The 16,332-nt window shown below is 40.2% G+C and overlaps 2 pseudogenes across 10 annotated transcripts; one reads left to right on the forward strand and one right to left on the reverse strand.

Moving 5' to 3' along the window:
* The first annotated feature begins 1,228 nt into the window (after window positions 1–1,228).
* Window positions 1,229–12,631, forward strand: LOC148845566 (F-box/kelch-repeat protein At5g60570 pseudogene; annotated as a pseudogene). Of its 9 annotated transcripts, none has more exons than XR_016102263.1 (3): window positions 1,229–1,543; window positions 1,766–2,101; window positions 3,010–4,582. The product of XR_016102263.1 is annotated as an F-box/kelch-repeat protein At5g60570 pseudogene, transcript variant X1 (transcript). The 9 variants fall into 9 exon arrangements; XR_016102271.1 differs by lacking the exon at window positions 3,010–4,582 and adding an exon at window positions 11,675–12,631 and having other exon boundaries at window positions 1,240–1,543; XR_016102268.1 differs by having other exon boundaries at window positions 1,240–1,543; window positions 1,688–2,101; window positions 3,021–4,582.
* A 220-nt stretch (window positions 12,632–12,851) lies between these two features.
* Window positions 12,852–14,798, reverse strand: LOC148845567 (alpha-glucosidase-like; annotated as a pseudogene). Its single transcript, XR_016102521.1, has 3 exons — window positions 14,712–14,798; window positions 13,921–14,453; window positions 12,852–13,844 (listed from the first exon to the last, which is right to left on the reverse strand). The product of XR_016102521.1 is annotated as an alpha-glucosidase-like (transcript).
* Between the last annotated feature and the right edge of the window lie 1,534 nt (window positions 14,799–16,332).

Below are 16,332 nucleotides of genomic sequence, written 5' to 3' on the forward strand. Positions count from 1 at the left end.
AAAAAAAAAGTATGTGCTTTATTGGAATTCATGTTGGAATCCATTACAACCGAAAATCTGTTTGATAAGAATATAAATTTGTCAATACAAAACTAACCCAATTTTACAATTTATATGAACCTTTTTATATTCTACCTATTTACATTCACACTTATTTGCATCATTTCCAGAGCAGCCTTAATAAAATAAATTTGTCCGTACAAAACTACCCAAACTTTAGTTACACTCTAGATGTTTGCATCCACAATTTGCATCGTTTCCAAACGCAGGTTAAGGGTAAACTCATTCACTTGTTACTGGTAACAATCTCTTGTAGAATGATATCTACCGTAAAATTTGGAAAAAAAAACTGTAATTTGTCAATACCGCACTAAAGCCTTCGTCGCTCACCATTCACCAAATCGTACAAGCGTCTCGCAAAAGGCCAAAAGCTGAAAGAAAACCTCTGCACTGACCACGTCGCTGAAAAATCGAAGACTTCGAAGCTTGAGAGCAACCGTTGCTTTAAAAACACGGACGGCAACCTCTGGCGGCGTCGGCAGTGTCCGTTTGCTCCGGTGACGTCACTTCCGACCTCAGATCCACAAACATTGAATAACTACGAGACAAATCCTCAGTGGCGTTTCTGTAATTCAAAGAAAAGTCGGAGTCCCTTTACTAAATCTCCTCTTGTCTGCCCCCATCCGTTGGATCATGCTCAGAGATCCGACGGCAGGCATTATAGCCATTACTCATTCCAGAGATATAGCTTATCATTTCCCGGTTGAATAAAGGACTAGCGTAGCGACTAGCGAGCTTCTTATCCGAAGCGACAGATAGAAACTGCGTCACGGCCAGGAGAGAGAAAACAAAACCATAGAGGTTTTAGAGAGAGAGAGAGGGATTGGAGAGAGAGCGCGTAAAACGGAGACCGTTTATTTTCTTCTTTCGGACGAAAGGAAAAGTTATTTTATCCGTTTTACTTATTGACCGCGCCGTAACACCGTGGACCAGACTCAAGTGGTCTACAGTCAAAGATGTAGATCGCTCTGTATTAACAGTTGGATTAGAATCCTCTATTTGTGATAACATATGGGCAGACTGTAGACTCTAGCTGTTAGCCGTTTGATTAGAGGACTTCATATCTTTGACAAAATAGATTTTAATCCAACAGTGGAAGAGTGAGGGTGTAGGAATTGGGTGTGTGTTCTTGATCCGACGAATAGAACGAAATATTCCAACGTTGGCTAGAAAAGGGAGAGAGAAATGAAGAAGAGGGAGAGAGAATTTCGAGAGAATGAGAAATGTGGAAGAGAAGTGGAAGTTCTCTCGCTCTCCATCTCTCTTGCTCTCTCTCTCTCTCTCTGATTTGAGCATAAGAATGTTTCTGCCTGAGTAAATCTGGTCGGAGAATTTGACTTCTGATCGGTTTTTTGCGACGACAATGCCTTGAGGGATGGTTTCTCTGCCGATTTCCAGTGGAACTCGGTGAGATTCCGTCGACTGTTGAGTTGAGTTCTTGATCGCTTGGATTTTTAATTGTTTCTCGCGATCGGTATCCAAGGTGAAGGTTATGACGAGAAAGCCAATACTTTTTTATTGGTTTGTTTTTTTTTTTTCTGCCGCTGGTGATGTTGTGATTTCTTGATGACATAATTGGCGGAAGTTGTTTGTGGTTGCAGAGTTCTGATTGTTTATTTTTTGGCAGTTAATAGACTGATTCGTCTGAAAAGAATTCTCATTTGGTTTTGGTTTGTTTGTTTATCGGTTTTAACCGATGCTTCAGTTGTCCGGCAGCCTGAATCTGTGGTTTCTGGCGAGTTGTCAGAGAATTTTGGCCTGACGACGGAGAGATTCCCACCAGAAAAGGTGAAAATTCGTTCAGAATGCCATCTTCGACTGTGAAGACCTATTTGGATAATCTTCTTTGGTTCAGCGGAATGCGACAGTGAAGTGAAGCTCTTTTTTTATTTTACTGAGAGATTAACATCTCTGTAGTCTAAAGGCGAAAGCTAGGCTTCTGGATTCTGAGTCAAGGAAGCATGACAATGTCCTGCTTATGAGATTCTCCAGCTGATAAATCTGACATTTAATTTTTATCTGCTTGATTCTATTTCTTCAGGTATAACCTTACTTGCTCTTACTTATAGAACTCTGCATGGAAAATGCACCTACCGGTTTTGATAAAAATTTGAAAATTTTTAATGCATAATACATCTAGATACTTCCTCTCTTTCAATTCGATGTTTGGTTTCCATTACTTATGATTGAATACCGATTTCTGCTGCGATGGTGAAAAGGCTTCAGCATGCAAGCATGATGACGTGATGATGCTTTGCTTTTCTGTAGGCTTTTAGTTGATGTAATTCTTGCATCTTGCCTTGAGTTCATAGCTCATGACGTCAGTTTACTGTGCCAAACCATCACGATTATGGGTTGAAGCTCATCTTATCCAATATAACAGGGGATTAGTGTTGTAGACAATATTTTTGGCTTATTGGATTATGGATTTGTCTTTTATTTATGGTGGTCTAATTTAGAACTCCACACTTGTTTTATCCAATGAATTAAGATCCCTTTTACCTTGGCAGTTGATGCTGTTTTGTGTCACGACATAATTTTGAATGAAAATGCCGAAGGTTTTGATCCAATTAAGATTGAGCAGTATTGACCTGTTTTATCTGTTTCTGTTATTGCCACTGATGGACTTAGTTGATATTCGATGTAATAAATGCTTGGCATTTCCTTTGTTCGCCTTGTTTGCTTTTGTGACAGACGTCAAATTAAGATGTGAAAAGTTAAACCTGAATAGGCTGAACAATTTAAACATTTTTTTCCATTATTGGATACTGCTGGATTCATTGGATGTTTGTAGAAATAAATATGTGGGTTAACGAACCCATAAATTAGTAGTTGTTTCCTGTACAATTTGTTGCTTCTGTTACCGAATTTCTAGTTCTTTTTAACTTTGTTTTCTCTCTTTGCCTTCTTCCATTTATTTGTCCAGTGTTTGATATCTTATACTATCAGATGGTTTTTAGGTATTTCTTTGATGAACTGAAGAGAAATAAGGACAAAGTGAAGAGAAATAAGGATATTCCAGATTTACCAGCCATGGTTGGCGCACAAGGATGTGTTATTCCACAGCTCCATACTTTTTTCAATTGTGACTATGAATCTTCTCAGATAAATTGCTATTTACTAGCTTGCATGGTACTGGCTAGAAACAAAAACCTGACCAGTGATGACATACTTGACAAGGGAACTGACGTGCCTAGATTGGATCCTATAAAGTTAAAGAAAATGAAACACACAGTTACAGAACACTCAGGAGGAGATAAAAATGGTCGAGCATCTGATGACAGTTTCCTACCTGGCCTTAATGATGATATGACACTAGATATTCTTGCTTGGACCAGCAGGGCAGATTACCCATCACTTGCATGTGTAAATAGAAAATTTAAGTCTTTGATTTCTAGTGGATATCTATACAAACTGAGGAGACATTTGGGTGTAATAGAGCATTGGATATATTTGGCATGCATTAGCATGCCATGGGAAGCTTTTGATCCTGTACGACGCAAATGGATGAGGTTACCTGAATTGCCATGTGACGTTTGCTTTAGTTGTGCAGATAAGGAGTCTCTTGCTGTGGGAACTCAGCTACTTGTCTTTGGTCGGGAGTTAACAGGATTTGCAATTTGGAAGTATAGCTTGATCACGCATAAATGGTCTAGATGCCCCCTGATGAACTTATCTCGCTGTTTGTTTGGTTCCAGCAGCCATGGAGAAATTGCTATTGTTGCAGGGGGAAGTGATAAGGATGGAAATGCTTTGAAGTCTGCTGAGCTTTATAATTCTGAGCTGGGTGTTTGGAAAAACTTGCCTGATATGAACGTGCCACGTAAAATGTGTTCAGGTTTCTTTATGGATGGAAAGTTCTATGTCATTGGGGGAGTATCGGGCTCTGAGTCCTTGACTTGTGGTGAAGAGTATAATATTGAGACAAGGACATGGAGGAGGATAAATGACATGTACCCTTGTCCCAAAGGACCTTTGCAGTGTCCTCCTCTGGTTGCTGTTGTCAATAATCAACTCTATGCTGCTGATCAAACAACAAATGAGGTCAAGAAATATAACAAGACAAATAATACATGGAGTGTTGTGGGAAGGTTGCCTCTCAGGGCTGATTTTAATAATGGCTGGGGTTTAGCATTCAGGGGATGTGGTGACAAGTTATTGGTGGTAGGTGGACAACTAGGGTGTGGATATGTTGTCCTCCACTATTGGTGTCCTGAGGATGGCAACAATGGAGAAACAGAGTGGAAGGTGCTTTCTGTCAGGGAGCGATCAGGTGCTTTTGTGTGCAATTGTGCAGTGATGAGTTGCTAATGCTCATTGCTATGTTTATTTTGGCTCTTAATATTCTACTGGAGAATGCTAGATGCTTCATGAAATTGGAGAAGCAGTTATGTACGGTGTTCTCTATTTCAGAACTTAACATTTATAACTTTATGGTTCTAATACCCTTTATTTGATCTCCTGAATGAATATCAGATAATCTGAGTATACCATTTAATAACATGGATTTTTCTTTTCTCTATTTCTCAGTTGTCATTAATAGAAAGATCATTAGAGTTTATACGAGGAAAGAAGCTCTTACTTCTGACTGTGCCATATGCTGTTTATGGTTGTGGATTTCTTTCTGGGTGGAAGTTCTCAAATCTTTTGATGCTTCTCATTTTGCATGGATTTATTGTTTTGTCCTCTCTCTGTGATTTTCTTTTTCTTGAAAGCATTGCTTTTCTGTTTCTTATGGTCTTCAAAAGAATCGCTGCGCAACTAATGGGTACTTCTTACTATATCACTGTTAGGGCTGCCTAACTCAGGGACTCTTTCGAGGGAGCCTGCCTCCTGAATGAGAGAGAGAGAGAGAGAGAGAGAGAGAGAGAGAGAGAGAGAGAGAGAGAGAGAGAGAGAGAGAGAGATTGTATTCACAAATCGATAATCCCCTCCTAACTTCCTTTCCTTATTTATATACTGCTGTTACAATTCTGTTATACCAGCCTCTCCACTTGTCTAGTTTGTTATTTAGTTTGTTCTAGTGGTTGGTTGTCAGTTACATTATTTAAAGGCTGGCATGGCCTTTTCTTGTACACTTGTATTCCCTTTATTTGTGTCTCAACAGTCCCTCCTCCCTTGAAAGCGACCTTGCCCTCAAGGTCAAGATGTGGGAATCTATTCTGTAAATCCAAGTAAGGTTCCCAAGTTGCATCCTCAGTTGGGAGACCTGACCATACCACCAATGCCTCTGGTTTGATGTGATTCACTTTGCGTATCCACCTGAAATCTGTTATCTGAGTGGGCTCATTTTGAACTTGGCCATCTTCCGAGAATGATGGGAGGGTAGTTGTTGTTATTGCTCTTGTTTTTGGCCATTTCTTCAATAGAGATACATGGAGTATAGGGTGTAATTTTGATGTTGCTGGGAGTTCAAGCCTGTATGCCACCGGCCCAATGCGTTCCACAATCCGAAATGGGCCGAAGTACCTAGGACTCAGTTTGTTCCACCGGTGGCCTGCTACTAAAACTTGCTTGTATGGTTGTAATTTAAGGAAAACTTGCTCCCCAATCTGGTGTTGGACAGGCCTATGCCTTTTGTTGTAGGAGTCTATCATCCATTGTTGGGCTTGATGGAGGTGGGATTTGAGATCTTGTAACACCCTATCTTGCTGGAGGAGTTGGTCTTCTTCTTCTACTACTACTACTGTTGTAGACCCTTTCTCATATGGAATAGGGGAGGTGGGTCCCGTCCATTATAGAGCCTGGAAGGGAGTCATTCCTACTGCACTATGATACGTGGTATTGTACCACCATTTTGTCTAATGAAGCCACTTGAGCCACTGGCGTGGCCTATCCCCTGCATAGCACCTTAGATAGGTTTCCAAACTCCGGTTGACTACCTTAGTCTGCCCATCTGTTTGAGGGTGGTAGCTGGTAGATTTGAAGAGTTTCACTCCCTATAGTTGAAAAAGTTCTGCCCAGAAATGACTCATATAGAGTCGTAGTCTGAGACAATAGAGTTAGGGGTACCATGCAGTCGTGCCACCTCCTTAGTAAAAATCTCAGCCACCATGGAGGCTGTAAAGGGGTGGGACAGAGGGAGAAAATGGCAATATTTGGTGAATCTATCAACCACTACGAGAATGATAGACTTGCCATAGGAAAGGGAGAGCCCCGTTATAAAGTCCATGGATATATCTGCCCACACTTGTTTAGGAATTGGGAGTGATTGTAGCAGTCCCGCTGGAGATTGGGTATCCGCCTTATTTTTCTAGAAAATGACGCATTCGGCTATGAATTTTTGGACCGACTATGCCTTTCCAGTGGAATTGGGTGGCTAGTCTCTTGTAAGTGTGCAGGATCCCTGAGTGTCCTCCTGTTGGGGATGAGTGGAACACTTACTGAAGTTGCTGAATATGGGCTGAATCCTGTGGTATCACCATTCGACATTTATACAACAACAAATTATTCTCCACTGTGTACCCTGGGTGGCTAGTAGGGTCCTCTTGGACCTGTGAACGCAGCTTGCTCAGTTGTGGGTGCCTTTCAGCTTCTTCCTTAGCTGAACCATGATGGAACATGTTGGGCCCGTGAGAAGTAATTGAAATAGTTGTGGCTGGCATGACAGTGCATTTGCCACCTTGTTAGTGTGCCCTACCTTGTATTTAATGACATAATCGTAGCCAAGTAATTTGGCTATCCATCGCTGCTGTTCTGGGGAAAGTACGGACTGCTCCAACAGAAATTTCAGGCTCTGGTGGTCAGTTCGTATGATGAACCTCCTTCCTAGAAGGTAGGGCCACCACCTCTGAACTGCGAGAACAATTGCTATCAGTTCGTGTTCATATACTGATTTGGCCCATTTCTGTGCTATCATTGCTTTGCTGAAAAACGCTAGTGGCCTTTCTTCATGCATGAGGATTGCACCAACTCCTTGGCTTGACGCATCACATTCAATGATGAAGTCTTTTGAGAAGTCTGGAAGTGGGAGCGTCGGTGGGGATGAGACAGTTGTTTTGAGTGTCTCGAAGGCCTGTTGGGCCTCCCTAGTCCAGCAGAACCCATTCTTCTTAAGTAAACTTGTCAAGGGGGCAGCAATCAGTCCATACTCTCTAATGAATCGTCGGTAGTACCCTGTTAAACCCAAGAAGCCTCATAAATCCTTAACATTTTGAGGCCAGGGCCAATTTATCATGCTTGAGATCTTTTCCAGGTCTACTGCTACAATGCCGTTTTTGACCACGTGCCCTAAATAGTGTACTTGTGTCTGTCCAAATGCGCATTTTGACCCCTTTGCAAGGAGTTTATGAGTTCTTAGCAGTTCCAAGGTGATTTGTAGATGTACTAGGTGTTCGTCCCATTTAGCGCTATATACAAGTATATCATAAAAAAAACGAGTATAAATTTGCGCAAATGGGGTCGAAATATGTCATTCATAAGGGCTTGGAACATAGCTGGCACATTGGTCAACCCAAACGGCATAACCAGAAATTCATAATGCCCTTCGTGTGCACGAAAGGCAGTCTTGTGGATGTCTCCCTCATGGACCCAAATTTGATGATATCCCGATCTCAGGTCTAGTTTAGAGAATATGGTGGCTCTGTTGAGTTCATCTAGTAGTTCATTGATTACTAGTATGGGAATTCGATCCTTCATAGTAATGTTGTTTAGAGCCCTATAGTCTATACAAAACCGCCATGTCCCATCCTTCTTTTTCACAAGTAATACTGGCGAGGAGAATGGGCTTTGGCTGGGTTGTATAATTTTTTTGTCAAGCATATCTTGCACTTGCCTCTCAATCTCTAGTTTCTGAAAATAGGGGTAATGATAGGGCCTTACATTTGTGGGTGCAGTTCCGGGCAGCAATGGAATGCAATGATCATGGGCACGTTTCGGTGGTAGTTTCTTAGGTTCTTGGAAGATCATTGATAACTTCTGAAGTAGCTGTTGTAGTTGTGTGCGACCTTCTTCGGATCTGCTTCCTTGGGCTAGAATGGGGCGTTCCCGTGGGAGTCTATCTGCATTAAAACGATGTGGGCTGGGTCTATTGCCTGTTTCCTTGGGGAGGTGAGACTAATAGGTCCTGGACCCTTGGACAGTTGCCCTTGAATATGCACCTGTGAGCTGCCCACTTGAAAATCCATGTTGAGACGGGCCCAATCACATATCACCGGCCCTAGTTGCCTTAACCATTGGACTCCGAGAACTACATCTGCTCCACTGGTTTCTAGGGGGTGTAGAACTACATCGCACACCAGGTTGCGCCCATTAGCTACTACACCCGGAAGGCTGTACATGGTTGGACCGGAATCCCTAGTTGGCTGACCAATGTTTGGGTAATGAAATTGAGGGTGCTGCCACTGTCTATCAGAATCGACACATGGCGCCCTTGTACCAGTCCGGTTACTCTCATAGTTTGAGAAGAAGCAATACCGGTCAAGGCTTGCAGGGATACTTCCGGGTATTCCTTTGTCCATTGCCCCCATTCTTGGTTGTCCATTGGCTCTTCAATGTCTGTTGATTGCTCAACATATTCGGTTTCAGGTTGAAGGAAGAAAACTTGAGGGATCTTATAGCGATGGCCCGGTCCGAATTTGTCTCCACATGCATAACAAAGGTCCTTTTCTCGTCGGGCTTGCATCTCAGCCCAAGTTAACCTCTTGGCTGAGCCGGGGCCTGAACCAGCGTTGGCGTCTTTGCATGTGATTCCTACTCCCGATCTGAGCTCCGGTTTACCCAAGATACCTGGTTCTGGGTTCGGTATACCTAGTCTGATCGCAGCTCCCAGAGATCGATTAATCCTTCTTGCCCGATTCAGTTTGTCTTCATGTAGTCGAGCTAATGCTGTTGCTTCAAGAACGGTGATGGGCTGCATGGCTTTTACCTTCAACCGCAATTCTTTCCTGAGTCCACCAACAAAATTTCCGACAAGCACGTTTTTTGGCCAGCCTTGCATGCCTAATCTTTCAAACGCCATCTGATAATCTTGGACGGAGCCGGTCTATCGTAGCTTAGCGAGGCTTTCATCATAGTTTTCAAAAGCTGAGACTCCAAATTGCATGGTTAAGGCGTCGGTGAAGTCTGCCCATGTGGCTCTTGGGTGCCATCACCGGTACCACTAGTACCAGACGATCGCCTCTCCTTCCAGGTGTGTTGAAGCTAATGGAACATGATCAGGTCCTTATGTGTCGTGGTAATCGAAGTATCTTTCTGTTCGCAGAAGCCAGAATGTGAGATCTCCCCCTGCAAAGATGGGAAACTCAATTCTTGTTGTTCTTGATCCGCTTCGATGACTGGTGTCACTGTGCTCTTCCTGATTCGGCGCAGGTGGTGCCTGTGCCAGTCGTTCAAGCAAGGATGCAAAGCTTTCTTTTATTTCTTTGACGTTAGCTGATATTCTTTGCATTTCTCATTCCATGTTGTCGACTCTGTTCTCCATTGCGGATGACCTTGTGCTTGGCATCTTGGCTCTAATACCAACTTGTTAGGATTGCCTAACTCAGGGAGAGAGAGAGAGAGAGAGAGAGAGAGAGAGAGAGAGAGAGAGATTGTATTCCCAAATCGATCATCCCCTCTCCACTTGTCAGTCCACTAGTTACCTGGCGTGGCCTTTTCTTGTACACTTGTATTCCCTTTATTTGTGTCTCAACAATCACCATACAGAAGAGGCTTGGATCCAAATAAGATAAGTAGAAATCTATAAAACTGTTAGTAACTCCATAGAGGTGTTGTAGGGAACTATAAAACTGTTAGTAACTCCATAAGATAAGTAGGGAACTATAAAACTGTTAGTAACTGTTAGAAAGTTGTGAATGGTCAAGATTTGTTTATCTTGAATGGGAACAAAGTGGAAGAAGAGCATTTCTTTACTGTTTTCTTTTTCTCTTTCATATTCAACGTTGGTGAAATGGAAACTTTGCTGCCTTACTTTATTTATAAAGTACTCCTATTACAATTTAATGCCTTGTTTTTTCTCAAAAAAAATTTAATGCATTGGTGGATGCATATTCTACCTCTGGTATCTCTTGTACTCTTATGTAAAATTGGGAGGTTTGTTAAAGTTGTATACCATTTTAAAAAATTTCAAATCTGTATATGCTACTTGTCTACTCCCTGCAGTGGTGGAAGAATTTGCAGTAAATTGAAACTATAAATTGGATAATTTGTCTTATTGCAAATAATAGAGGAGACTCCATTTAACCTTTAAAAAAAGGTATGTAGTAGGGGAAACTCTATTACATTATAGTCATGTAGTGGCAATTTGGAAAGTTTGCAACTTTCCCCCCTTTTCAAGGGTAAATGGAATATCTATTAATCATATATATGCAAAAAAGTAAAGGACCCATCCAGTGCATAATAACCTTACATTGTTGGTGAGCAAAAAGGCACCATTAGCAACATACCTAAATCATTTCTTTTTCTGAACATTAGCGACAGATACCATCACTTCACCTTTATTTTGTTCTTTTTCTGTTATATGCTCGGTTAAGATGCATGTTTAATTCACAAGTATCAACTTTTTACATTTTTATTTAGTTTTTGCAACTATCCATGCCTCTTTGGATAATTTTGTTCCTTTTCTATATTCTGTTATTCTTTGTATGAATGTTCTTTTGTTTTCTTTTAATGTTTTCTAACAGTATGGTATAACATTAAGCTTATCATGTTCTCCTATAAGATATGGGTTATTTCATTGGTTTCTTTTTCCTATCATTAAATTGGTAAATGCTTCAAATGCCACTTATCCAAAAAACTAAAAATAAAATAAAGGTAAATGCTTCAAATGCTACTGTCTTTACATTTCGATCTCGTCTCAATCAGTCACTATGAAATATCAGGAAGTTCTGAGCTTTCCCATCATCAGATTAGGAGATAGTACATATATCATGGTCTGTCCTTGTACCCTTATATTGTCTAAAGTACTCAATGACTATAGATGGATCCTAACTCTGTTCCCAAATATGTTTTTCTGCTACTGTTCTTTCTATGTAGTTTCTTTATATATTTCCTGTGTTTTCTTATGTATTGATATCTATTGTTAAAAGTGGTCACCTCCTTTCTTTTCATCTGTCCTCCTGTTATCAGAGAAGACTTAAGTGTGTTCATAAGGCAACATTGTATGGTTCACAGTTATAATCATATGTTTGTCAAGATTAAAACGCTTGCAATATTTAACCATCTAGTTTTCTTAGCTCAGCACCTGATAGCTATTGACTAGATCTAAGACGCTGGAAGATGGGTTTCTATACCCATTTCCATGAATGTAGCCAGACCTCTGGACTTTGTAATGGTATGGAAAATATAAGGGTCAACATATTGTAGTATACCAGCTTTTTAAATTGTCCTTATGGTGCAACATCTCTAACATTTACTTGGTAAGCTGCTCATGAAACATGAAAGGTGTTCTTCAATTAGTCATGGGCTTATGCAAAATCCAATCTGTAACTTAAGGTGATTTTGTCATCATACAGAACTTCATTTTGGATTTCTCTAACTGGCTTGTGAAAATAGTGATAGGCTCTTGCAACGTCTAAATAGTACCTGATGTCCTTGGGGGACATAAAGACCAAATTTTAGTAGGAGAAAAAAATCCATCATCTATTTACAAAACTAATGTTTGCTTGTTTTCTAGGATTTGCATCAAATTGGTTGCAGGCGATTCTTTTTCTTCATCCCAGGCAATATTGCTAGTTATGTCCTCTAGGAACTAACTACTTTCATCCTTCTCTGGAGTATCTGAAAATAGATATTGATGGGTCCTACAATCGCCTTGATACTTGTATGTTAAATTTTACAGCTAAAAATTGTCTGTAAGTTCTTCCATCATGGATGTAATGGTCAATGTACTAGTTCTAAACAATTTCTGAGAGCCTAACCAAGAAAGTGCTATATTAAGACTCTATTTCATTATATCATACACTCTGAGCAAGATGTTTTTTCTCTTTGTTACCTTCTTATATCTAGTGCAACAATGATGCTTCTTTACATAATTAAAACTCAAAAGAGTAAAATGTTACCCTACCTACTTTTCTCACAGCCTTTTATCTGAAGATGTAAATCTCAGACCATGTGAAGAGCACATTATTAACTTATTCCGAAGGCCCTATCGGGAGTGGTTTTTAGCCGGACACATCATGAGGAGTCTCCAAGTGAACCTTTTAACTTCAAGCAGTTAACAATCTCCCTATGGGCTATGGCACAACTCTTTGGATAGAATACTGGACAGTGCCATGATTGTTTATTTCCAAATTACTTTCCTTGTTTAGATGCTCACCTCTAGAAGAATCCAAATCCCTTTATGCTTTAAAGTTATCATCATTCGAGATTCTCTTTGATGTTTCTTTCAAAAAACAGATGAGGTTGTTGATCAGTTTCCTCCATCTCCACAGAACTATTACTCATGACAGCAACAATCATTCCAATCACCTTTCCATTTGGTTACTTGTAAGTTGGACATACTTGGGGTAGATGACATTGTTTAATGGTTATCTTTTGTCATTATTCTGCACTTAGCAGCCAACATCAAGAACTGGAGGATGTGGAAGGTTGTCTAATCCTTAAAATAATTTAAAACTTTCTTATTCTTTCCCATGATCTAGTTCAATAGATTTTTCTTGAATGTTTATTTTCATGGTTAAGTTGGATGTTAGAAGGTTTTAATCACCCTGGATCTAACAAATATGACCTCAAATATAAATTTTCTACATAGATTTTTCTAGATGCCTTTTTTCAATAAAGAAACTCATTTGATAGATGAGAATTTGAAAAACAAAACTTCTCATAAACTTACAACTTCAGTATTTGGCCTTTTCATTATTTAAATATATTCGATTCTTTTCCTCTCTCATAAACTTGCGTTTTACAAGAGAGCAGGGGAAAAGTTTTTCTTCTTTCCTCAATTATTTGCTTTTTACATCACATTTAGCATCTTGGCTTTGTACAAAGGACCCGTTAAATCATATTTAAAACCATTCTGGAAAGTCTATCTCCATGGATGACTCCCTCCAACTTCATTTCATGATGGGAGAGGTTCTGGAATCATATTTAAACCATATATATATATATATATAGGTAAAGGGAGTTCTGTTCTTATTACTGGCTGACTGCAACTTCAATTCAAATTCCTCTCCAATTAGTATTGACAGGCCTCTGATATCTGTTGCGCCCCTTCCCATTGAAGTTCACCATCATCCCTGAGTTCCCATTCAAGTTTATCCTCTTCATGGCCAAGCTATATTTCTTGATCCTTCTCACTTGTTAGACCTTACAAAACTTATCTTTTGAATGATCCACTACTGACTGACCGCATATCCCCCATTCTAAACCACTGATCTGATTCTCATCTCATTCTTGAAGACCTCGCTTGCAAATCCCACAAAGCTCCATGTTCCTCCCACCCCTCCCATCTCCACCTCTCCATCGTCCAAAGAAACTTCTCCCGTCGCATTTCCACTGCTGTCAACTGTCACCAAGAGCTCAAAACCAGTTTTACAACACTCACCGACTGTGAAGAATCAAAGAGGTTCAAACCAGTCTCCTGCTGGGAAACATGCATCAACTGAAACCGCCCCTTGCTTCAACACGGGTTACACTATTGAACCTTTACCGATCAGAAACTGTGAGCTGATTTCATAAGTATTATGTCTTCAGTGATTGAAAAGAACAATGGCCGTGCAATGGGGGGTTCCCCTTGTGTGTGCTTCTTCATACGTTAATGTGTAGAAGTAGGGAAATAGACAGTAACGAAGCCCCAATGCCTTCTTTGCTGAGTGGTCTCTAGAAAAGGGATACAAGGCTTCAAGCTGCATTAAAACAAAGGACAATGAGAAGGCTTTGCAGCAAACTATGGAGTAAAGATTTTAGCCACTATACTTGTACCTGAATCCAACGACTGCAGAGTTCTTCGGTTGTATCCTGCTGAAATATAACCCACAGACCACAGATATAAGCTCTCACCATTGGAATTCCAAATAATCCACAGTTCAAAATTGCTTGAATTAAGTATAATAGTTCGTCCCAAGTGGCGGCATTATCACCACTCCAGTGTGCTGTATACTTTCCAGATCCAACAAAAATCGATCTGGTCAAATATAAATGGTCTTTTCCAGTCACCTTGATGAAGGCTTCATTTGTGGCTTTTGACTCTAACAACCATAGAGGTTAATGATGGGCCGTCTGATTTCTGCATCATTAATTTTGTAGGGTGGGGATCATCCAGGGTAACGAGGGGAAAGCAAGGCAAGTTACGAAGTTAGAGATTTCATTAATGTCGAGCCAGAGGTCATCAAAGGAGATAATCTATCTGAAGGCTGCAATTTCACCACCCCAGAAGATAGCAGCAGCTGGATTTAGGAAATCAAGGAAGTAAACTGGCACTGGCTACACATCCCCAGGTCAGGAATTCCATTACGCTTTACGATCGATCATTCGCATTAATTACCTGTGACAAAAATGAGAAAAAAACTGATTAAGTGATTCAAGATGGAGAACAACAATGGCTGTAGCCCCTAGGTTCTTCCTGTGTGTTGACATATTCAAGACAATAACGAGAAGCTTGGCTCAAAATCAACAAAGTGCTGTCTTCTGTTTGTCACCTGGATTTAAGATGAGTACATATTTCTGCCCATTCTGGTGAAGTTGATCCACAACTTGTCTGTGGGAAAGTTGACGGGATCATGTTTGAAATCTTTATCTCCATATCCATATGGCCTTATATCTGTCCACATAACTTCTAGAGGAATCCCAGCTTTTTGCATACCTCGCAACCACTCCCTCAAGATCCGACACACTTTTGTACCCGTGACGGACCTAACAGTATTGGTGAAATCTTACATAGAAAGCACAGTACACATACAAAATTGCCAAATACATTGATTAAATAACTGAGATAAAAATGCAAGTTTGGACAAAGTTGCTTACGGTTTTCTCTTGCTTTCTAGGGTATATGATCTGGGTCAGTTGGATCCTACCTCTACCTGAACCGTACTGCTTCATTTATGCCTCTAGGGACTGAAATTGTTTCTGTGCAAAAGTGAACGAGGTGCAAACTTTGCACCGGTCCACCTTTTTCCTTGGTCTTTGTTTGCTAGAAATGCAAATCTGAACTGGATACAAATTGTGTATCTGGTTCAGTTTTGCAACTGTTTGTTTATTACGATGATTTGCTCTCATATTCTTTTTAGGCTCAGTTTGGAAGAAGTACAAATATAAATACGACATTACTTTAACCTTGAGGGGATGATAATGTGACAAGCGGTCCAGCTTTGAAGATAGTGTGGCAAGTAATGGATGACTGGCTATGACAATCGCATATTACAATGACAAGAACCCGTTGCTTCTTCAAATAGAAAAGAGCCTCTATGGGCTTGTATTGGAATGAAATTGGTCCAGATAGAAGTTAGGCCAAAACAGGCCACCAATAAACCTCATTGGGTCAACTAAGATGCCTCAACATATTGGCTTTTGGAGCCGATTTGAAATGGGCCAACAATGGCCATATACGAATTGAAATAGAGAGGGAGACAAGTAGAAGAGAGAGGACAGAGGGGTTAAAAAGATAAATTGTGTAGCAAGAAATCTAATAAGAGGGCAGATGAGATATATACGAGGATGAATCATCAGTGAAGCAGCAAGAGGGTAAGAAAAGGTGGGGAAGGGGTAAATCTGTTTATGAGGATGATATGATTGAAGATCCTAGTAGCAAGGAATCCGTGAGGGTAATGTTAGATGCAGGTGTCAGAACTAATATGATCCAAAGTTATATTGGAATAGGGGCTTTAAATCTGATAGGTGAACTTGTCTCTTGAAGTCAATAAATAGAAATATGGGAGAAACTGAAAGTAAAACTAAAAATAGAACTAGAAGAGTAAAAATAGTAACAATATTAGGAACAAAGGAAACTAAAAAAAACAGTGACTAAATGGGAAACATAGCAGGTAAACGGAGAGAGCAAACTTGGTGGGTGGCTAAACTGGTGAAGAGAAACAAGTGATTAAATGGGAAATCTAATACATAAATAGAGACAGCGGACCCGACGGGTGGCTAGGATTCCAGTCACCCACCGAAACACAGGAAGCATGATAAGAAGCTTTTAGGTATAGACATTTTGGCTTTGATACCATTTTAGATTTCAAAGAAAGCCGATAAAACATTGCATTGGTTGTATATATTAATTACATCATACTTATAGACTAAAACATTCCAAACCTATTTAAACTTAAACTCTTAGGTTCTATCTAGGACTCTATGTAGTCTATCTCAATCCATCTCAAACTCTATTATAACATAACA

The sequence above is a fragment of the Nelumbo lutea genome, chromosome 7, assembly GCF_056320005.1.
Source record: "Nelumbo lutea isolate HS-2025 chromosome 7, American lotus-T2T, whole genome shotgun sequence".
Lineage (NCBI taxonomy): Eukaryota > Viridiplantae > Streptophyta > Magnoliopsida > Proteales > Nelumbonaceae > Nelumbo > Nelumbo lutea.